The sequence below is a fragment of the Hypanus sabinus genome, chromosome 9 (genome assembly GCF_030144855.1).
Source record: "Hypanus sabinus isolate sHypSab1 chromosome 9, sHypSab1.hap1, whole genome shotgun sequence".
Lineage (NCBI taxonomy): Eukaryota > Metazoa > Chordata > Chondrichthyes > Myliobatiformes > Dasyatidae > Hypanus > Hypanus sabinus.
Window position 1 is genome coordinate 65,252,861 of NC_082714.1, and position 18,998 is coordinate 65,271,858.

The 18,998-nt window shown below is 40.0% G+C and overlaps 1 protein-coding gene and 1 long non-coding RNA gene across 3 annotated transcripts in view; one reads left to right on the forward strand and one right to left on the reverse strand.

Moving 5' to 3' along the window:
- Positions 1-18,518, reverse strand: part of LOC132399450 (uncharacterized) — a 225,518-nt gene extending 207,000 nt beyond the window's left edge. The window contains exon 1 of one of the 2 annotated variants that reach the window (XR_009514002.1): positions 18,463-18,518. This is a non-coding gene — a long non-coding RNA (uncharacterized LOC132399450). Of the gene's footprint in view, positions 1-18,337; positions 18,415-18,462 lie in introns of those variants that run through there. The other variant, XR_009514003.1, reaches the window with a different exon arrangement.
- LOC132398846 (protein ELFN1-like) overlaps positions 1-18,998 on the forward strand; it is a 560,645-nt gene that overhangs the window by 290,392 nt on the left and 251,255 nt on the right. The gene's annotated exons all lie outside the window — the stretch shown is intronic.

An 18,998-nucleotide genomic window follows, 5' to 3' on the forward strand; every position in this document is an offset into this window, starting at 1 on the left:
TGCCACTGAGATCAAACATTCCCCCCAATAGCAGATCATTCTTTCCACTGTGAACATACATTCCCCCATAAAAGATAATTCTTACCACTGAAATAAAACATTCCCCCATATCAGATAAATCTTACCACTGAGATCAAACATTCCCCCGGATCAGATCATTCTTACCACTGAGATCAAACATTTCCCCCATATCAGATCTTTCTTACCACTGAGATCAAACATTCCCCCCATATCAGATCTTTCTTACCACTGAGATCAAACAATCCCCACTGTATCAGATCTTTCTTACCACTGAGATCAAACATTCCCCCCGTATCAGATCAATCTTACCACTTAGATCAAACATTCCCCACTGTATCAGATCATTCTTACCACTGAGATCAAACATTTCCCCCATATCAGATCTTTCTTACCACTGAGATCAAACATTCCCCCCATATCAGATCTTTCTTACCACTGAGATCAAACATTCCCCCCATATCAGATCTTTCTTACCACTGAGATCAAACAATCCCCACTGTATCAGATCTTTCTTACCACTGAGATCAAACATTCCCCCCGTATCAGATCAATCTTACCACTGAGATCAAACATTCCCCAATGTATCAGAGCATTCATACCACAGAGATCTAACATTCCCCCTGTATCAGTTCTTTCTTACCACTGAGATCAAACATTCCCCACTGTATCAGATCATTCTTTCCACTGAGGTCAAACATTCCCCCCGTATCAGATCAATCTTACCACTGAGATCAAACATTCCCCCCGTATCAGATCAATCTTACCACTGAGATCAAACATTCCCCCCATATCAGATCAATCTTACCACTGAGATCAAACATTCTCCCCCATATAAGATCGTTCAAACCACTGAGATCAAACATTCTCCCCCAACATCAGATCGTTCTTACCACTGAGATCAAACATTCCCCCCATATCAGATCATTCTTACCACTGAGATCAAACATTCCTCCTATTTCAGATCATTCTTACCACTGAGATCAAACATTCTCCCCCATATCTGATCATTCTTACCACTGAGATCAAACATTCCCCCCTGTATCAGATCATTCTTACCAATGAGATCAAACATTCCCCAGCATCGCTGATCAGTCTTACGTCTGAGATCAAACATTCCCCCTATTTCAGATCTTTCTTACCACTAAGATCAAACATTCTCCCCCATATCTGATCATTCTTACCACTGATCTCAAACATTCCCCACAATATCAGATCATTCTTTCCACTGTGAACAAATATTCCCCCATAAAAGATAATTCTTACCACTGAGATAAAACATTCCCCCCTGTATCAGATCATTCTTACCACTGAGATCAAACATTCTCCCCCATATCTGATCATTCTTACCACTGATCCCAAACATTCCCCACAATATCAGATCATTCTTTCCACTGTGAACAAATATTCCCCCATAAAAGATAATTCTTACCACTGAAATCAAACATTCCCCCCATTTCAGATCATTCTTACCACTTAGATCAAACATTCTCCCCCATATCAGATCTTTCTAAACACTATCAAACATTCCCCCCAATATCAGATCATTCTTACCAATGAGATCAAACATTCCCCAGCATAGCTGATCATTCTTACGACTGAGATCAAACATTCCCCCCATATCAAATCATTCTTTCCATTGAGACCAAACATTTCCCCCGGCATCAGATCATTCTTACCATTGAGATCAAACATTCCCCCCTGTATCAGATCATTCTGACCACTAAGATCAAACTTTCCCCACCATATCAGATCGTTCTAACCATTGAGATCAAACATTCACCCCAATATCAGATCGTTCTTGCCACTGAGATCAAACATTCCCCCCAATAGCAGATCATTCTTTCCACTGTGAACATACATTCCCCCATAAAAGATAATTCTTACCACTGAAATCAAACATTCCCCCATATCAGATAAATCTTACCACTGAGATCAAACATTCCCCCGGATCAGATCATTCTTACCACTGAGATCAAACATTTCCCCCATATCAGATCTTTCTTACCACTGAGATCAAACATTCCCCCCATATCAGATCTTTCTTACCACTGAGATCAAACATTCCCCCCGTATCAGATCAATCTTACCACTGAGATCAAACATTCCCCCTGTATCAGAGCATTCTTACCACAGAGATCTAACATTCCCCCTGTATCAGTTCATTCTTACCACTGAGATCAAACATTCCCCCCGGCATCAGATCATTCTTACCACTGAGATCAAACATTCCCTCTGTATCAGATCATTTTTACCACTGAGATCAAACATTCTCCCTTTATCAGATCATTCTTACCACTGAGATCAAACATTCCCCACTGTATCAGATCATTCTTACCACTGAGATCAAACATTCCCCCCTATCAGATCAATCTTACCACTGAGATCAAACATTCTCGCCCATATAAGATCGTTCTAACCACTGAGATCAAACATTCTCCCCCAATATCAGATCGTTCTTACCACTGAGATCAAACATTCCCCCCAATATCAGATCATTCTTACCAATGAGATCAAACATTCCCAGCATAGCTGATCATTCTTACGACTGAGATCAAACATTCCCCCTATTTGAGATCATTCTTACCACTGAGATCAAACATTCTCCCCCATATCAGATCATTCTTTCCACTGTGAAAAAATAATCCCCCATAAAAGATAATTCTTACCACTGAGATAAAACATACCCCCATATCAGATAATTCTTACCACTGAGATCAAACATTTGCCCCTGTATCAGATCATTCTGACCACTAAGATCAAACATTCCCCACTGTATCAGATCAATCTTACCACTGCGATCAAACATTCCCCCCGTATCAGATCAATCTTACCACTGCGATCAAACATTCCCCCCGTATCAGATCAATTTTACCACTGCGATCAAACATTCCCCCCGTATCAGATCAATCTTACCACTGAGATCAATCATTCCCCCCATATCAGATCATTCTTACCACTGAGATCTAACATTCCCCCTGTATCAGATCATTCTTACCACTGAGATCAAACATTCCCCACTGTATCAGATCATTCATACCACTGAGATCAAACATTCCCCCCGTATCAGATCAATCTTACCACTGAGATCAATCATTCCCCCCATATCAGATCATTCTTACCACTGAGATCAAACATTCTCCCCCATATAAGATCGTTCTAACCACTGAGATCAAACATTCCCCCCAATATCAGATTATTCTTACCAATGAGATCAAACATTCCCCAGCATAGCTGATCATTCTTACGACTGAGATCAAACATTCCCCCTATTTCAGATCATTCTTACCACTGAGATCAAACATTCTCCCCCATATTAGATCTTTCTTACCACTGAGATCAAACATTCTCCCCCATATCTGATCATTCTTACCACTGATCTCAAACATTCCCAATATCAGATCATTCTTTCCACTGTGAACAAATATTCCCCCAAAAAAGATAATTCTTACCACTGAGATAAAACATTCCCCCATATCAGATAATTCTTACCACTGAGATCAAACATTCCCCCCTGTATCAGATCATTCTTACCAATGAGATCAAACATTCCCCAGCATAGCTGATCATTCTTACGACTGAGATCAAACATTCCCCCCCATATCAAATCATTCTTTCCATTGAGACCAAACATTTCCCCCGGCATCAGATCATTCTTACCACTGAGATCAAACATTCCCCCCTGTATCAGATCAGTCTTACCACTGAGATCAGACATTCCCCCCGTATCAGATCAATCTTACCACTGAGATCAAACATTCCCCCCATATCAGATCATTCTTACCAATGAGATCAAACATTCCCCCCATATCAGATCTTTGTTACCACTGAGATCAAACATTCTCCCCCAAATCAGATCATTCTTACCACTGCGATCAAACATTCCCCCCGTATCAGATCAATTTTACCACTGAGATCAAACATTCCCCACTGTATCAGATCATTCTTAGCACTGCGATCAAACATTCCCCCCGTATCAGATCAATCTTAGCACTGAGATCTAACATTCCCCCTGTATCAGATCATTCGTACCACTGAGATCAAACATTCCCCACTGTATCAGATCATTCTTACCAGTGAGATCAAACATTCCCCCTGTATCAGATCATTCTTCCCACTGTGATCAAACATTCCCCCCATTTCTGATCATTCTTCACAATGAGAACCAACATTCTCCCCCATATCAGATCATTTTTACCACTGAGATCAAACATTCCCGCATAAAAGATCATTCTTACCACTGAGATCAAACATTCCTCCCAAATCAGATCTTTCTTACCACTGAGATCAAACATTCTCCCCCTATATCAGATCGTTCTTACCACTGAGATCAAACATTCTCCCCCTATATCAGATCGTTCTTACCACTGAGATCAAACATTCCCCCCATATCAGATCTTTCTTACCACTGAGATCAAACATTCTCCCCCTATATCAGATCGTTCTTACCAATGAGATCAAACATTCCCCAGCATAGCTGATCATTCTTACGTCTGAGATCAAACATTCCCCCCCATATCAAATCATTCTTTCCACTGAGATCAAACATTCCCCCATATCAGATAATTCTTACCACTGAGATAAAACATTACCCCATATCAGATAATTCTTACCACTGAGATCAAACATTCTCCCTTTATCAGATCATTCTTACCACTGAGATCTAACATTCCCCCCTGTATCAGATCATTCTTACCACTGAGATCAAACATTCCCCCCGTATCAGATCAATCTTACCACTGAGATCAAACATTCCCCCCATATCAGATCATTCTTACCACTGAGATCAAACATTCCCCCGATATCAGATTGTTCTTACCACTGAGATCAAACAATCTCCCCCATATCAGATCTTTCTAACCACTGAGATCAAACATTCTCCCCCAATATCAGATCGTTCTTACCACTGAGATCGAACATTCCCCCCCATATCTGATCATTCTTACCACCGAGATCAAACATTCCCCCCATATCAGATCATTCTTACCACTGAGATCAAACAATCTCCCCCATATCAGATCTTTCTAACCACTGAGATCAAACATTCTCCCCCAATATCAGATCGTTCTTACCACTGAGATCGAACATTCACCCCCATATCTGATCATTCTTACCACCGAGATCAAACATTCCCCCCATATCAGATCATTCTTACCACTGAGATCAAACTTTCTCCCCCATATAAGATCGTTCTAACCACTGAGATCAAACATTCCCCCCAATATCAGATCATTCTTACCAATGAGATCAAACATTCTCCCCCAATATCAGATAGTTCTTACCAATGAGATCAAACATTCCCCCTATTTGAGATCATTCTTACCACTGAGATCTAACATTCTCCCCCATATCTCATCATTCTTACCACTGATATCAAACATTCCCCCCAATATCAGATCATTCTTTCCACTGTGAAAAAATAATCCCCCATAAAAGATAATTCTTACCACTGAGATGAAACATACCCCCATATCAGATAATTCTTACCACTGAGATCAAACATTTGCCCCTGTATCAGATCATTCTTACCACTGAGATCAAACATTCCCCCCTGTATCATATCATTCTGACCACTAAGATCAAACATTCCCCACTGTATCAGATCAATCTTACCACTGCGATCAAACATTCCCCCCGTATCAGATCAATCTTACCACTGCGATCAAACATTCCCCCCGTATCAGATCAATTTTACCACTGAGATCAAACATTCCCCACTGTATCAGATCATTCTTAGCACTGCGATAAAACATTCCCCCCGTATCAGATCAATCTTACCACTGAGATCTAACATTCCCCCTGTATCAGATCATTCTTACCACTGAGATCAATCATTCCCCCCATATCAGATCATTCTTACCACTGAGATCAAACATTCCCCCCAATATCAGATTATTCTTACGACTGAGATCAAACATTCCCCCTATTTCAGATCATTCTTACCACTGAGATCAAACATTCTCCCCCATATTAGATCTTTCTTACCACTGAGATCAAACATTCTCCCCCATATCTGATCATTCTTTCCACTGTGAACAAATATTCCCCCATAAAAGATAATTCTTACCACTGAGATAAAACATTCCCCCATATCAGATAATTCTTACCACTGAGATCAAACATTCCCCCCTGTATCAGATCATTCTTACCAATGAGATCAAACATTCCCCACTGTATCAGATCATTCTTACCACTGAGATCTAACATTCCCCCTCTTTCAGATCATTCATTCCACTGAGATCAAACATTCTCTCATAAAATTTCATTCTTCCCAATGAGATCAAGCATTCCCGCATAAAAGATCGTTCTTTCCACTGAGATCAAACATTCCCCCATGAGAGATCATTCTTACCACTGAGATAAAACATTCCCCCATATCAGAATATTCTCACCACTGAGATCAAACATTCCCCCCGTATCAGATCATTCTTACCACTGAGATCAAACATTCCCCACATATCAGATCATTCTTACCACTGAGATCAAACAGTCCCCCCAATATCAGATCATTCTTACGTCTGAGATCAAACATTCCCCCCCATATCAAATCATTCTTACCACTGAGATCAAACTTTCCACCCATATCAAATAATTCTTACCGCTGATCACAAACATGCCCCCCAATATCAGATCATTCTTTCCACTGTGAACAAACATTCCCCCATAAAAGATAATTCTTACCACTGAGATAAAACATTCCCCCATATCAGATAATTCTTACCACTGAGATCAAACATTACCCCTGTATCAGATCATTCTTACCACTGAGATCAAGCATTCCCGCATAAAAGATCATTCTTTCCACTACATCAAACATTCCCCCATAAAAGATCATTCTTACCACTGAGATAAAACATTCCCCCATATCAGATAATTCTTACCACTGAGATAAAACATTCCCCCATATCAGATCTTTCTTACCACTGAGATCAAACATTCTCACCCAATATCAGATCGTTCTTACCACTGAGATCAAACATTCCCCCCAATATCAGATCATTCTTACCAATGAGATCAAACATTCCCCAGCACAGCTGATCATTCTTACGTCTGAGATCAATCATTCCCCCCCGTATCAAATCATTCTTACCACTGAGATCAAACTTTCCCCCCAATATCAGATAATTCTTCCCAATAAGATAAAACATTCCCCCATATCAGATCTTTCTTACCACTGAGATCAAACATTCTCACCCAATATCAGATCGTTCTTACCACTGAGATCAAACATTCCCCCCTTTGTCAGGTCATTCTTACCACTGAGATCAACGTTCCCCCATAAAAGTTCTTTCTTTCCACTGAGATCAAACATTTCCCCTGTACAAAATCATTCTTACCAGTGAGATCAAACATTCCCCCTGTATCTGATCATTCTTCCCACTGTGATCAAACATTCCCCCCATTTCTGATCATTCTTCCCAATGAGAACCAACATTCTCCCCCATATCAGATCATTCTTAACACTGAGATCAAACATTCCCCCCAATATCAGATCGTTCTTACCACTGAGATCAAACATTCCCCCCAATATCAGATCATTCTTACCAATGAGATCAAACATTCCCCACTGTATCAGATCATTCTTACCACTGAGATCAAACATTCTCCCCATATCAGATCATTCTTACCACTGAGATCAAACATTCCCCCCATATCAGATCATTCTTACCACTGAGATCAAACATTCCCCCCATATCAGATCATTCTTACCACTGAGATCAAACATTCTCTCATAAAAGTCCATTCTTACCACTGAGATAAAACATTCCCCCATATCAGATAATTCTTTCGACTGAGATCAAACATTCCCCCCTGTATCAGATCATTCTGACCACTGAGATCAAACATTCCCCCTGTATCAGATCATTCTTCCCACTGTGATCAAACATTCCCCCCATTTCTGATCATTCTTACCACTGATCTCAAACATTCCCCCCATATCAGATCATTCTTACCACTGATCTCAAACATTCCCCCCATATCAGATAATTCTTCCCAATGAGAACCAACATTCTCCCCCATATCAGATCATTCTTAACACTGAGATCAAACATTCTCCCATTATCAGATCATTCTTACCACTGAGATCTAACATTCCCGCATAAAAGATCATTCTTTCCACGACATCAAACATTCCCCCATAAAAGATCATTCTTACCACTGAGATAAAACATTCCCCCATATCAGATAATTCTTACCACTGAGATAAAACATTCCCCCATATCAGATCTTTCTTACCACTGAGATCAAACATTCTCACCCAATATCAGATCGTTCTTACCACTGAGATCAAACATTCCCCCCAATATCAGATCATTCTTACCAATGAGATCAAACATTCCCCAGCATAGCTGATCATTCTTACGTCTGAGATCAAACATTCCCCCCCATATCAAATCATTCTTACCACTGAGATCAAACTTTCCCCCCAATATCAGATAATTCTTACCAATGAGATAAAACATTCCCCCATATCAGATCTTTCTTACCACTGAGATCAAACATTCTCACCCAATATCAGATCGTTCTTACCACTGAGATCAAACATTCCCCCCCATATCAAATAATTCTTACCACTGAGATCAAACATTCCCCCCTTTGTCAGGTCATTCTTACCACTGAGATCAAAGTTCCCCCATAAAAGTTCTTTCTTTCCACTGAGATCAAACATTTCCCCTGTACAAAATCATTCTTACCACTGTGATCAAACATTCCCCCCATTTCTGATCATTCTTCCCAATGAGAACCAACATTCTCCCCCATATCAGATCATTCTTAACACTGAGATCAAACATTCTCCCATTATCAGATCATTCTTACCACTGAGATCTAACATTCCCCCTGTATCAGATCATTCTTACCACTGAGATCATACATTCCCCCCTGTATCAGATCATTCTCACCACTGAGATCAAACATTCCCCCCATATCAGATCATTCTTACCACTGAGATCAAACATTCCCCACATATCAGATCATTCTTACCACTGAGATCAAACGTTCCCCACATATCAGATCATTCTTTCCACTGAGATCAAACATTCCCCCATAAAAGATCATTCTTACCACTGAGATAAAACATTCCCCCATATCAGATAATTCTTACCACTGAGATCAAACATTCCCCCCTGTATCAGATCATTCTCACCACTGAGATCAAACATTCCCCCCATTTCAGATCGTTCTTACCACTGAGATCAAACATTCCCCCCAATATCAGATCATTCTTACGTCTGAGATCAAACATTCCTCCCATATCAAATCATTCTTACCACTGAGATCAAACTTTCCACCCATATCTGATCATTCTTACCGCTGATCTCAAACATGCCCCCCAATATCAGATCATTCTTTCCACTGTGAACAAACATTCCCCCCATTTCTGATCATTCGTACCACTGAGATCAAACATTCCCCACTTTATCAGATCATTCTTACCACTGAGATCAAACATTCCCCACTTTATCAGATCATTCTTACCACTGAGATCAAACATTCCCCACTTTATCAGATCATTCTTACCACTGAGATCTAACATTCCCCCTGTATAAAATCATTCTTACCACTGAGATCAAACATTCTCCCTTTATCAGATCATTCTTACCACTGAGATCTAACATTCCCCCCATATCAGATCATTCTTACCACTGAGATCTAACATTCCCCCTCTTTCAGATCATTCATTCCACTGAGATCAAACATTCTCTCATAAAATTTCATTCTTCCCAATGAGATCAAGCATTCCCGCATAAAAGATCATTCTTTCCACTGAGATCAAACATTCCCCCATAAAAGATCATTCTTACCCCTGAGATAAAACATTCCCCCATATCAGATAATTCTTACCACTGAGATCAAACATTCCCCCCTGTATCAGATCATTCTCACCACTGAGATCAAACATTCCCCCCGTATCAGATCATTCTTACCACTGAGATCAAACATTCCCCACATATCAGATCATTCTTTCCACTGAGATCAAACATTCCCCCATAATAGATCATTCTTACCACTGAGATAAAACATTCCCCCATATCAGATAATTCTTACCACTGAGATCAAACATTCCCCCCATTTCAGATCGTTCTTACCACTGAGATCAAACATTCCCCCCAATATCAGATCATTCTTACGTCTGAGATCAAACATTCCCCCCCATATCAAATCATTCTTACCACTGAGATCAAACTTTCCACCCATATCTGATCATTCTTACCGCTGATCTCAAACATGCCCCCCAATATCAGATCATTCTTTCCACTGTGAACAAACATTCCCCCCATTTCTGATCATTCTTACCACTGAAATCAAACATTCCCCACTTTATCAGATCATTCTTACCACTGAGATCAAACATTCCCCACTTTATCAGATCATTCTTACCACTGAGATCAAACATTCCCCACTTTATCAGATCATTCTTACCACTGAGATCAAACATTCCCCACTTTATCAGATCATTCTTACCACTGAGATCTAACATTCCCCCTGTATAAAATCATTCTTACCACTGAGATCAAACATTCTCCCTTTATCAGATCATTCTTACCACTGAGATCAAGCATTCCCCCTGTATCAGATCATTCTCACCACTGAGATCAAACATTCCCCCCGTATCAGATCATTCTTACCACTGAGATCAAACATTCCCCACATATCAGATCATTCTTACCACTGAGATCAAACATTCCCCACATATCAGATCATTCTTTCCACTGAGATCAAACATTCCCCCATAAAAGATCATTCTTACCACTGAGATCAAACATTCCCCCATATCAGATAATTCTTACCACTGAGATCAAACATTCCCCCCTGTATCAGATCATTCTCACCACTGAGATCAAACATTCCCCCCATTTCAGATCGTTCTTACCACTGAGATCAAACATTCCCCCCAATATCAGATCATTCTTACGTCTGAGATCAAACATTCCCCCCCATATCAAATCATTCTTACCACTGAGATCAAACTTTCCACCCATATCTGATCATTCTTACCACTGATCTCAAACATGCCCCCCAATATCAGATCATTCTTTCCACTGTGAACAAACATTCCCCCCATTTCTGATCATTCTTACCACTGAGATCAAACATTCCCCACTTTATCAGATCATTCTTACCACTGAGATCAAACATTCCCCACTTTATCAGATCATTCTTACCACTGAGATCAAACATTCCCCACTTTATCAGATCATTCTTACCACTGAGATCTAACATTCCCCCTGTATAAAATCATTCTTACCACTGAGATCAAACATTCTCCCTTTATCAGATCATTCTTACCACTGAGATCAAACATTCCCCACTGTATCAGATCATTCTTACCACTGAGATCTAACATTCCCCCTCTTTCAGATCATTCATTCCACTGAAATCAAACATTCTCTCATAAAATTTCATTCTTCCCAATGAGATCAAGCATTCCCGCATAAAAGATCGTTCTTTCCACTGAGATCAAACATTCCCCCATGAGAGATCATTCTTACCACTGAGATAAAACATTCCCCCATATCAGAATATTCTCACCACTGAGATCAAACATTCCCCCCGTATCAGATCATTCTTACCACTGAGATCAAACATTCCCCACATATCAGATCATTCTTACCACTGAGATCAAACAGTCCCCCCAATATCAGATCATTCTTACGTCTGAGATCAAACATTCCCCCCCATATCAAATCATTCTTACCACTGAGATCAAACTTTCCACCCATATCAAATAATTCTTACCGCTGATCACAAACATGCCCCCCAATATCAGATCATTCTTTCCACTGTGAACAAACATTCCCCCATAAAAGATAATTCTTACCACTGAGATAAAACATTCCCCCATATCAGATAATTCTTACCACTGAGATCAAACATTACCCCTGTATCAGATCATTCTTACCACTGAGATCAAGCATTCCCGCATAAAAGATCATTCTTTCCACTACATCAAACATTCCCCCATAAAAGATCATTCTTACCACTGAGATAAAACATTCCCCCATATCAGATAATTCTTACCACTGAGATAAAACATTCCCCCATATCAGATCTTTCTTACCACTGAGATCAAACATTCTCACCCAATATCAGATCGTTCTTACCACTGAGATCAAACATTCCCCCCAATATCAGATCATTCTTACCAATGAGATCAAACATACCCCAGCACAGCTGATCATTCTTACGTCTGAGATCAAACATTCCCCCCCGTATCAAATCATTCTTACCACTGAGATCAAACTTTCCCCCCAATATCAGATAATTCTTACCAATGAGATAAAACATTCCCCCATATCAGATCTTTCTTACCACTGAGATCAAACATTCTCACCCAATATCAGATCGTTCTTACCACTGAGATCAAACATTCCCCCCTTTGTCAGGTCATTCTTACCACTGAGATCAACGTTCCCCCATAAAAGTTCTTTCTTTCCACTGAGATCAAACATTTCCCCTGTACAAAATCATTCTTACCAGTGAGATCAAACATTCCCCCTGTATCTGATCATTCTTCCCACTGTGATCAAACATTCCCCCCATTTCTGATCATTCTTCCCAATGAGAACCAACATTCTCCCCCATATCAGATCATTCTTAACACTGAGATCAAACATTCCCCCCAATATCAGATCGTTCTTACCACTGAGATCAAACATTCCCCCCAATATCAGATCATTCTTACCAATGAGATCAAACATTCCCCACTGTATCAGATCATTCTTACCACTGAGATCAAACATTCTCCCCATATCAGATCATTCTTACCACTGAGATCAAACATTCCCCCCATATCAGATCATTCTTACCACTGAGATCAAACATTCCCCCCATATCAGATCATTCTTACCACTGAGATCAAACATTCTCTCATAAAAGTCCATTCTTACCACTGAGATAAAACATTCCCCCATATCAGATAATTCTTTCGACTGAGATCAAACATTCCCCCCTGTATCAGATCATTCTGACCACTGAGATCAAACATTCCCCCTGTATCAGATCATTCTTCCCACTGTGATCAAACATTCCCCCCATTTCTGATCATTCTTACCACTGATCTCAAACATTCCCCCCATATCAGATCATTCTTACCACTGATCTCAAACATTCCCCCCATATCAGATAATTCTTCCCAATGAGAACCAACATTCTCCCCCATATCAGATCATTCTTAACACTGAGATCAAACATTCTCCCATTATCAGATCATTCTTACCACTGAGATCTAACATTCCCCCTGTATCAGATCATTCTTACCACTGAGATCATACATTCGCCCCATATCAGATCAATCTTACCACTGAGATCAAACATTCTCCCCAATATCAGATCGTTCTTACCACTGAGATCAAACATTCCCCCCAATATCAGATCATTCTTACCAATGAGATCAAACATTCCCCAGCATAGCTGATCATTCTTACGTCTGAGATCAAACATTCCCCCCCATATCAAATCATTCTTACCACTGAGATCAAACTTTCCCCCCAATATCAGATAATTCTTACCAATGAGATAAAACATTCCCCCATATCAGATCTTTCTTACCACTGAGATCAAACATTCTCACCCAATATCAGATCGTTCTTACCACTGAGATCAAACATTCCCCCCCATATCAAATAATTCTTACCACTGAGATCAAACATTCCCCCCTTTGTCAGGTCATTCTTACCACTGAGATCAAAGTTCCCCCATAAAAGTTCTTTCTTTCCACTGAGATCAAACATTTCCCCTGTACAAAATCATTCTTACCACTGTGATCAAACATTCCCCCCATTTCTGATCATTCTTCCCAATGAGAACCAACATTCTCCCCCATATCAGATCATTCTTAACACTGAGATCAAACATTCTCCCATTATCAGATCATTCTTACCACTGAGATCTAACATTCCCCCTGTATCAGATCATTCTTACCACTGAGATCATACATTCCCCCCTGTATCAGATCATTCTCACCACTGAGATCAAACATTCCCCCCATATCAGATCATTCTTACCACTGAGATCAAACATTCCCCACATATCAGATCATTCTTACCACTGAGATCAAACGTTCCCCACATATCAGATCATTCTTTCCACTGAGATCAAACATTCCCCCATAAAAGATCATTCTTACCACTGAGATAAAACATTCCCCCATATCAGATAATTCTTACCACTGAGATCAAACATTCCCCCCTGTATCAGATCATTCTCACCACTGAGATCAAACATTCCCCCCATTTCAGATCGTTCTTACCACTGAGATCAAACATTCCCCCCAATATCAGATCATTCTTACGTCTGAGATCAAACATTCCTCCCATATCAAATCATTCTTACCACTGAGATCAAACTTTCCACCCATATCTGATCATTCTTACCGCTGATCTCAAACATGCCCCCCAATATCAGATCATTCTTTCCACTGTGAACAAACATTCCCCCCATTTCTGATCATTCGTACCACTGAGATCAAACATTCCCCACTTTATCAGATCATTCTTACCACTGAGATCTAACATTCCCCCTGTATAAAATCATTCTTACCACTGAGATCAAACATTCTCCCTTTATCAGATCATTCTTACCACTGAGATCTAACATTCCCCCCATATCAGATCATTCTTACCACAGAGATCAAACATTCCCCACTGTATCAGATCATTCTTACCACTGAGATCTAACATTCCCCCTCTTTCAGATCATTCATTCCACTGAGATCAAACATTCTCTCATAAAATTTCATTCTTCCCAATGAGATCAAGCATTCCCGCATAAAAGATCATTCTTTCCACTGAGATCAAACATTCCCCCATAAGAGATCATTCTTACCACTGAGATAAAACATTCCCCCATATCAGATCATTCTCACCACTGAGATCAAACATTCCCCCCGTATCAGATCATTCTTACCACTGAGATCAAACATTCCCCCCAATATCAGATCATTCTTACGTCTGAGATCAAACATTCCCCCCCATATCAAATCATTCTTACCACTGAGATCAAACTTTCCACCCATATCAAATAATTCTTACCGCTGATCTCAAACATGCCCCCCAATATCAGATCATTCTTTCCACTGTGAACAAACATTCCCCCATAAAAGATAATTCTTACCACTGAGATAAAACATTCCCCCATATCAGATAATTCTTACCACTGAGATCAAACATTACCCCATATCCGATCATTCTTACCACTGAGATAAAACATTCCCCCTGTATCAGATCATTCTTACCACTGAGATCAAGCATTCCCGCATAAAAGATCATTCTTTCCACGACATCAAACATTCCCCCATTAAAGATCATTCTTACCACTGAGATCAAACATTCCCCCTGTATCAGATCATTCTTACCACTGAGATCAAGCATTCCCGCATAAAAGATCATTCTTTCCACGACATCAAACATTCCCCCATAAAAGATCATTCTTACCACTGAGATAAAACATTCCCCCATATCAGATAATTCTTACCACTGAGATAAAACATTCCCCCATATCAGATCTTTCTTACCACTGAGATCAAACATTCTCACCCAATATCAGATCGTTCTTACCACTGAGATCAAACATTCCCCCCAATATCAGATCATTCTTACCAATGAGATCAAACATTCCCCAGCATAGCTGATCATTCTTACGTCTGAGATCAAACATTCCCCCCCATATCAAATCATTCTTACCACTGAGATCAAACTTTCCCCCCAATATCAGATAATTCTTACCAATGAGATAAAACATTCCCCCATATCAGATCTTTCTTACCACTGAGATCAAACATTCTCACCCAATATCAGATCGTTCTTACCACTGAGATCAAACATTCCCCCCCATATCAAATAATTCTTACCACTGAGATCAAACATTCCCCCCTTTGTCAGGTCATTCTTACCACTGAGATCAAAGTTCCCCCATAAAAGTTCTTTCTTTCCACTGAGATCAAACATTTCCCCTGTACAAAATCATTCTTACCACTGTGATCAAACATTCCCCCCATTTCTGATCATTCTTCCCAATGAGAACCAACATTCTCCCCCATATCAGATCATTCTTAACACTGAGATCAAACATTCTCCCATTATCAGATCATTCTTACCAATGAGATCACACATTCCCCCTGTATCAGATCATTCTTACCACTGAGATCATACATTCCCCCCATATCAGATCAATCTTACCACTGAGATCAAACATTCTCCCCCATATCTGATCATTCTTACCACTGATCTCAAACATTCCCCCCAATATCAGATCATTCTAACCACTGAGATCAAACATTCCCCCCAATATCAGATCATTCTTACGTCTGAGATCAAACATTCCCCCCCATATCAAATCATTCTTACCACTGAGATCAAACTTTCCACCCATATCAAATAATTCTTACCGCTGATCTCAAACATGCCCCCCAATATCAGATCATTCTTTCCACTGTGAACAAACATTCCCCCCATTTCTGATCATTCTTACCACTGAGATCAAACATTCCCCACTTTATCAGATCATTCTTACCACTGAGATCAAACATTCCCCACTTTATCAGATCATTCTTACCACTGAGATCAAACATTCCCCCCATATCAGATCATTCTTACCACTGAGATCAAACATTCCCCACTGTATCAGATCATTCTTACCACTGAGATCTAACATTCCCCCTCTTTCAGATCATTCATTCCACTGAGATCAAACATTCTCTCATAAAATTTCATTCTTCCCAATGAGATCAAGCATTCCCGCATAAAAGATCATTCTTTCCACTGAGATCAAACATTCCCCCATAAGAGATCATTCTTACCACTGAGATAAAACATTCCCCCATATCAGATCATTCTCACCACTGAGATCAAACATTCCCCCCGTATCAGATCATTCTTACCACTGAGATCAAACATTCTCCCCCATATCAGATCTCTCTTACCACTGAGATCTAACATTCCCCCTGTATCAGATCATTCTTACCACTGAGATCAAACATTCTCCCCCATACCTGATCATTCTTACCACTGATCTCAAACATTCCCCCCAATATCAGATCATTCTTTCCACTGTGAACAAACATTCCCCCATAAAAGATCATTCTTACCACTGAGATAAAACATTCCCCCATATCAGATCATTCTTACCACTGAGATAAAACATTCCCCCCAATATCAGATCATTCTTACCAATGAGATCAAACATTCTCCCCCAATATCAGATCGTTCTTACCACTGAGATCAAACATTCCCCCCGTATCAGATCGTTCTTACCACTGAGATCAAACATTCCCCCCATATCAGATCTTTCTTACCACTGAGATCAAACATTCTCCCCCAATATCAGATCGTTCTTACCACTGAGATCAAACATTCCCGCCTGTATCCGATCATTCTTACCACTGAGATCTAACATTCCCCCCGTATCGGATCAATCTTACCACCGAGATCAAACATTCCCCCCATATCAGATCAATCTTACCACTGAGATCAAACAATCTCCCCCATATCAGATCTTTCTAACCACTGAGATCAAACATTCCCCCAATATCAGATCAATCTTACCACTGAGATCAAACATTCCCCCCAATATCAGATCATTCTTACCACTGAGATCAAACATTCCCCCCAATATCAGATCATTCTTACCACTGAGATCAAACATTCTCCCCCAATATCAGATCATTCTTACCACTGAGATCAAACATTCCCCCCAATATCAGATCATTCTTTCCAAGGAGATCAAACATTCCCCAGCATAGCTGATCATTCTTACGAATGAGATCAAACATTCCCCCCGATATCAAATCATTCTTACCACTGAGATCAAACATTCCCCCCTGTATCAGATCATTCTTACCACTGAGATCAAACATTCTCCCCAATATCAGATCATTCTGACCTCTAAGATCAAACATTCCCCACTGTATCAGATCATTCTTACCACTGAGATCAAACATTCCCCCATAAAAGATCTTTCTTACCACTGAGATCAAACATCCCCCCTGTATCAGATCATTCTACCCACTGTGATCAAACATTCCCCCCATTTCTGATCATTCTTACCACTGAGATCAAACATTCTCCCCCATATCAGATCTTTCTTACCACTGAGATCAAACATTCCCGCATAAAAGATCATTCTTTCCACTGAGATCAAACATACCCGCATAAAAGATCATTCTTTCCAGTGAGATCAAACATTCCCCCTGTATCAGATCATTCTTACCACTGAGATCTAACATTCCCCCTGTACAAAATCATTCTTACATTCCCCCCCATATCAGATCATTCTCACTACTGAGATGAAACATTCCCCCATATCGGATAATTCTTACCACTGAGATCAAACATTCCCCCCTGTATCAGATCATTCTTACAACTAAGATCAAGCATTCCCGCATAAAAGATCAATTGTTTACGTTTAAAATCAAATTAAGTAGATTTCAGGGTAACCACTCACCAATCAATTTGATCTGTGGAAGCCTATAAACTGGCACCTATCTGGATTTAGTTAAATTATAACTTCCACTATTCACTTCGGGTCAAATGGTTGATCAGAATTTGCATGAATCAGCATGTCAGGAGGAACAGAAGAACTCAATTGAATCAAGGATTTTTTTTTCTCTTAAAGGGGAAATGTTGGATCAAATTGGATTGTTTGTGCTATAAGGATTACTAAAATAATGTTTCACAAGAATGTTCAATAATTTGAATTTGAATTGCACCTTTAAAGCGGCTGACATCCCAAGGTAGGTCACAGGGGTGAATTCAAACAAAATATGACAAGTTTATATTAGGGCAACAACACACACAAAATGCTGGTGGAACACAGCAGGCCAGTCAGCATCGATAGGGAGAAGTGCTGTTGACGTTTTGGGCCGATACCCTTCGTCAGGACAGAATATTAGGGCACTTGGTTGGTTGTAAGGTGGATTTTTAAAGTGGTAAGGAGGTGTGGAGCTTTAAATAGAAAATTCTAGAACTCCGGAAATCAGG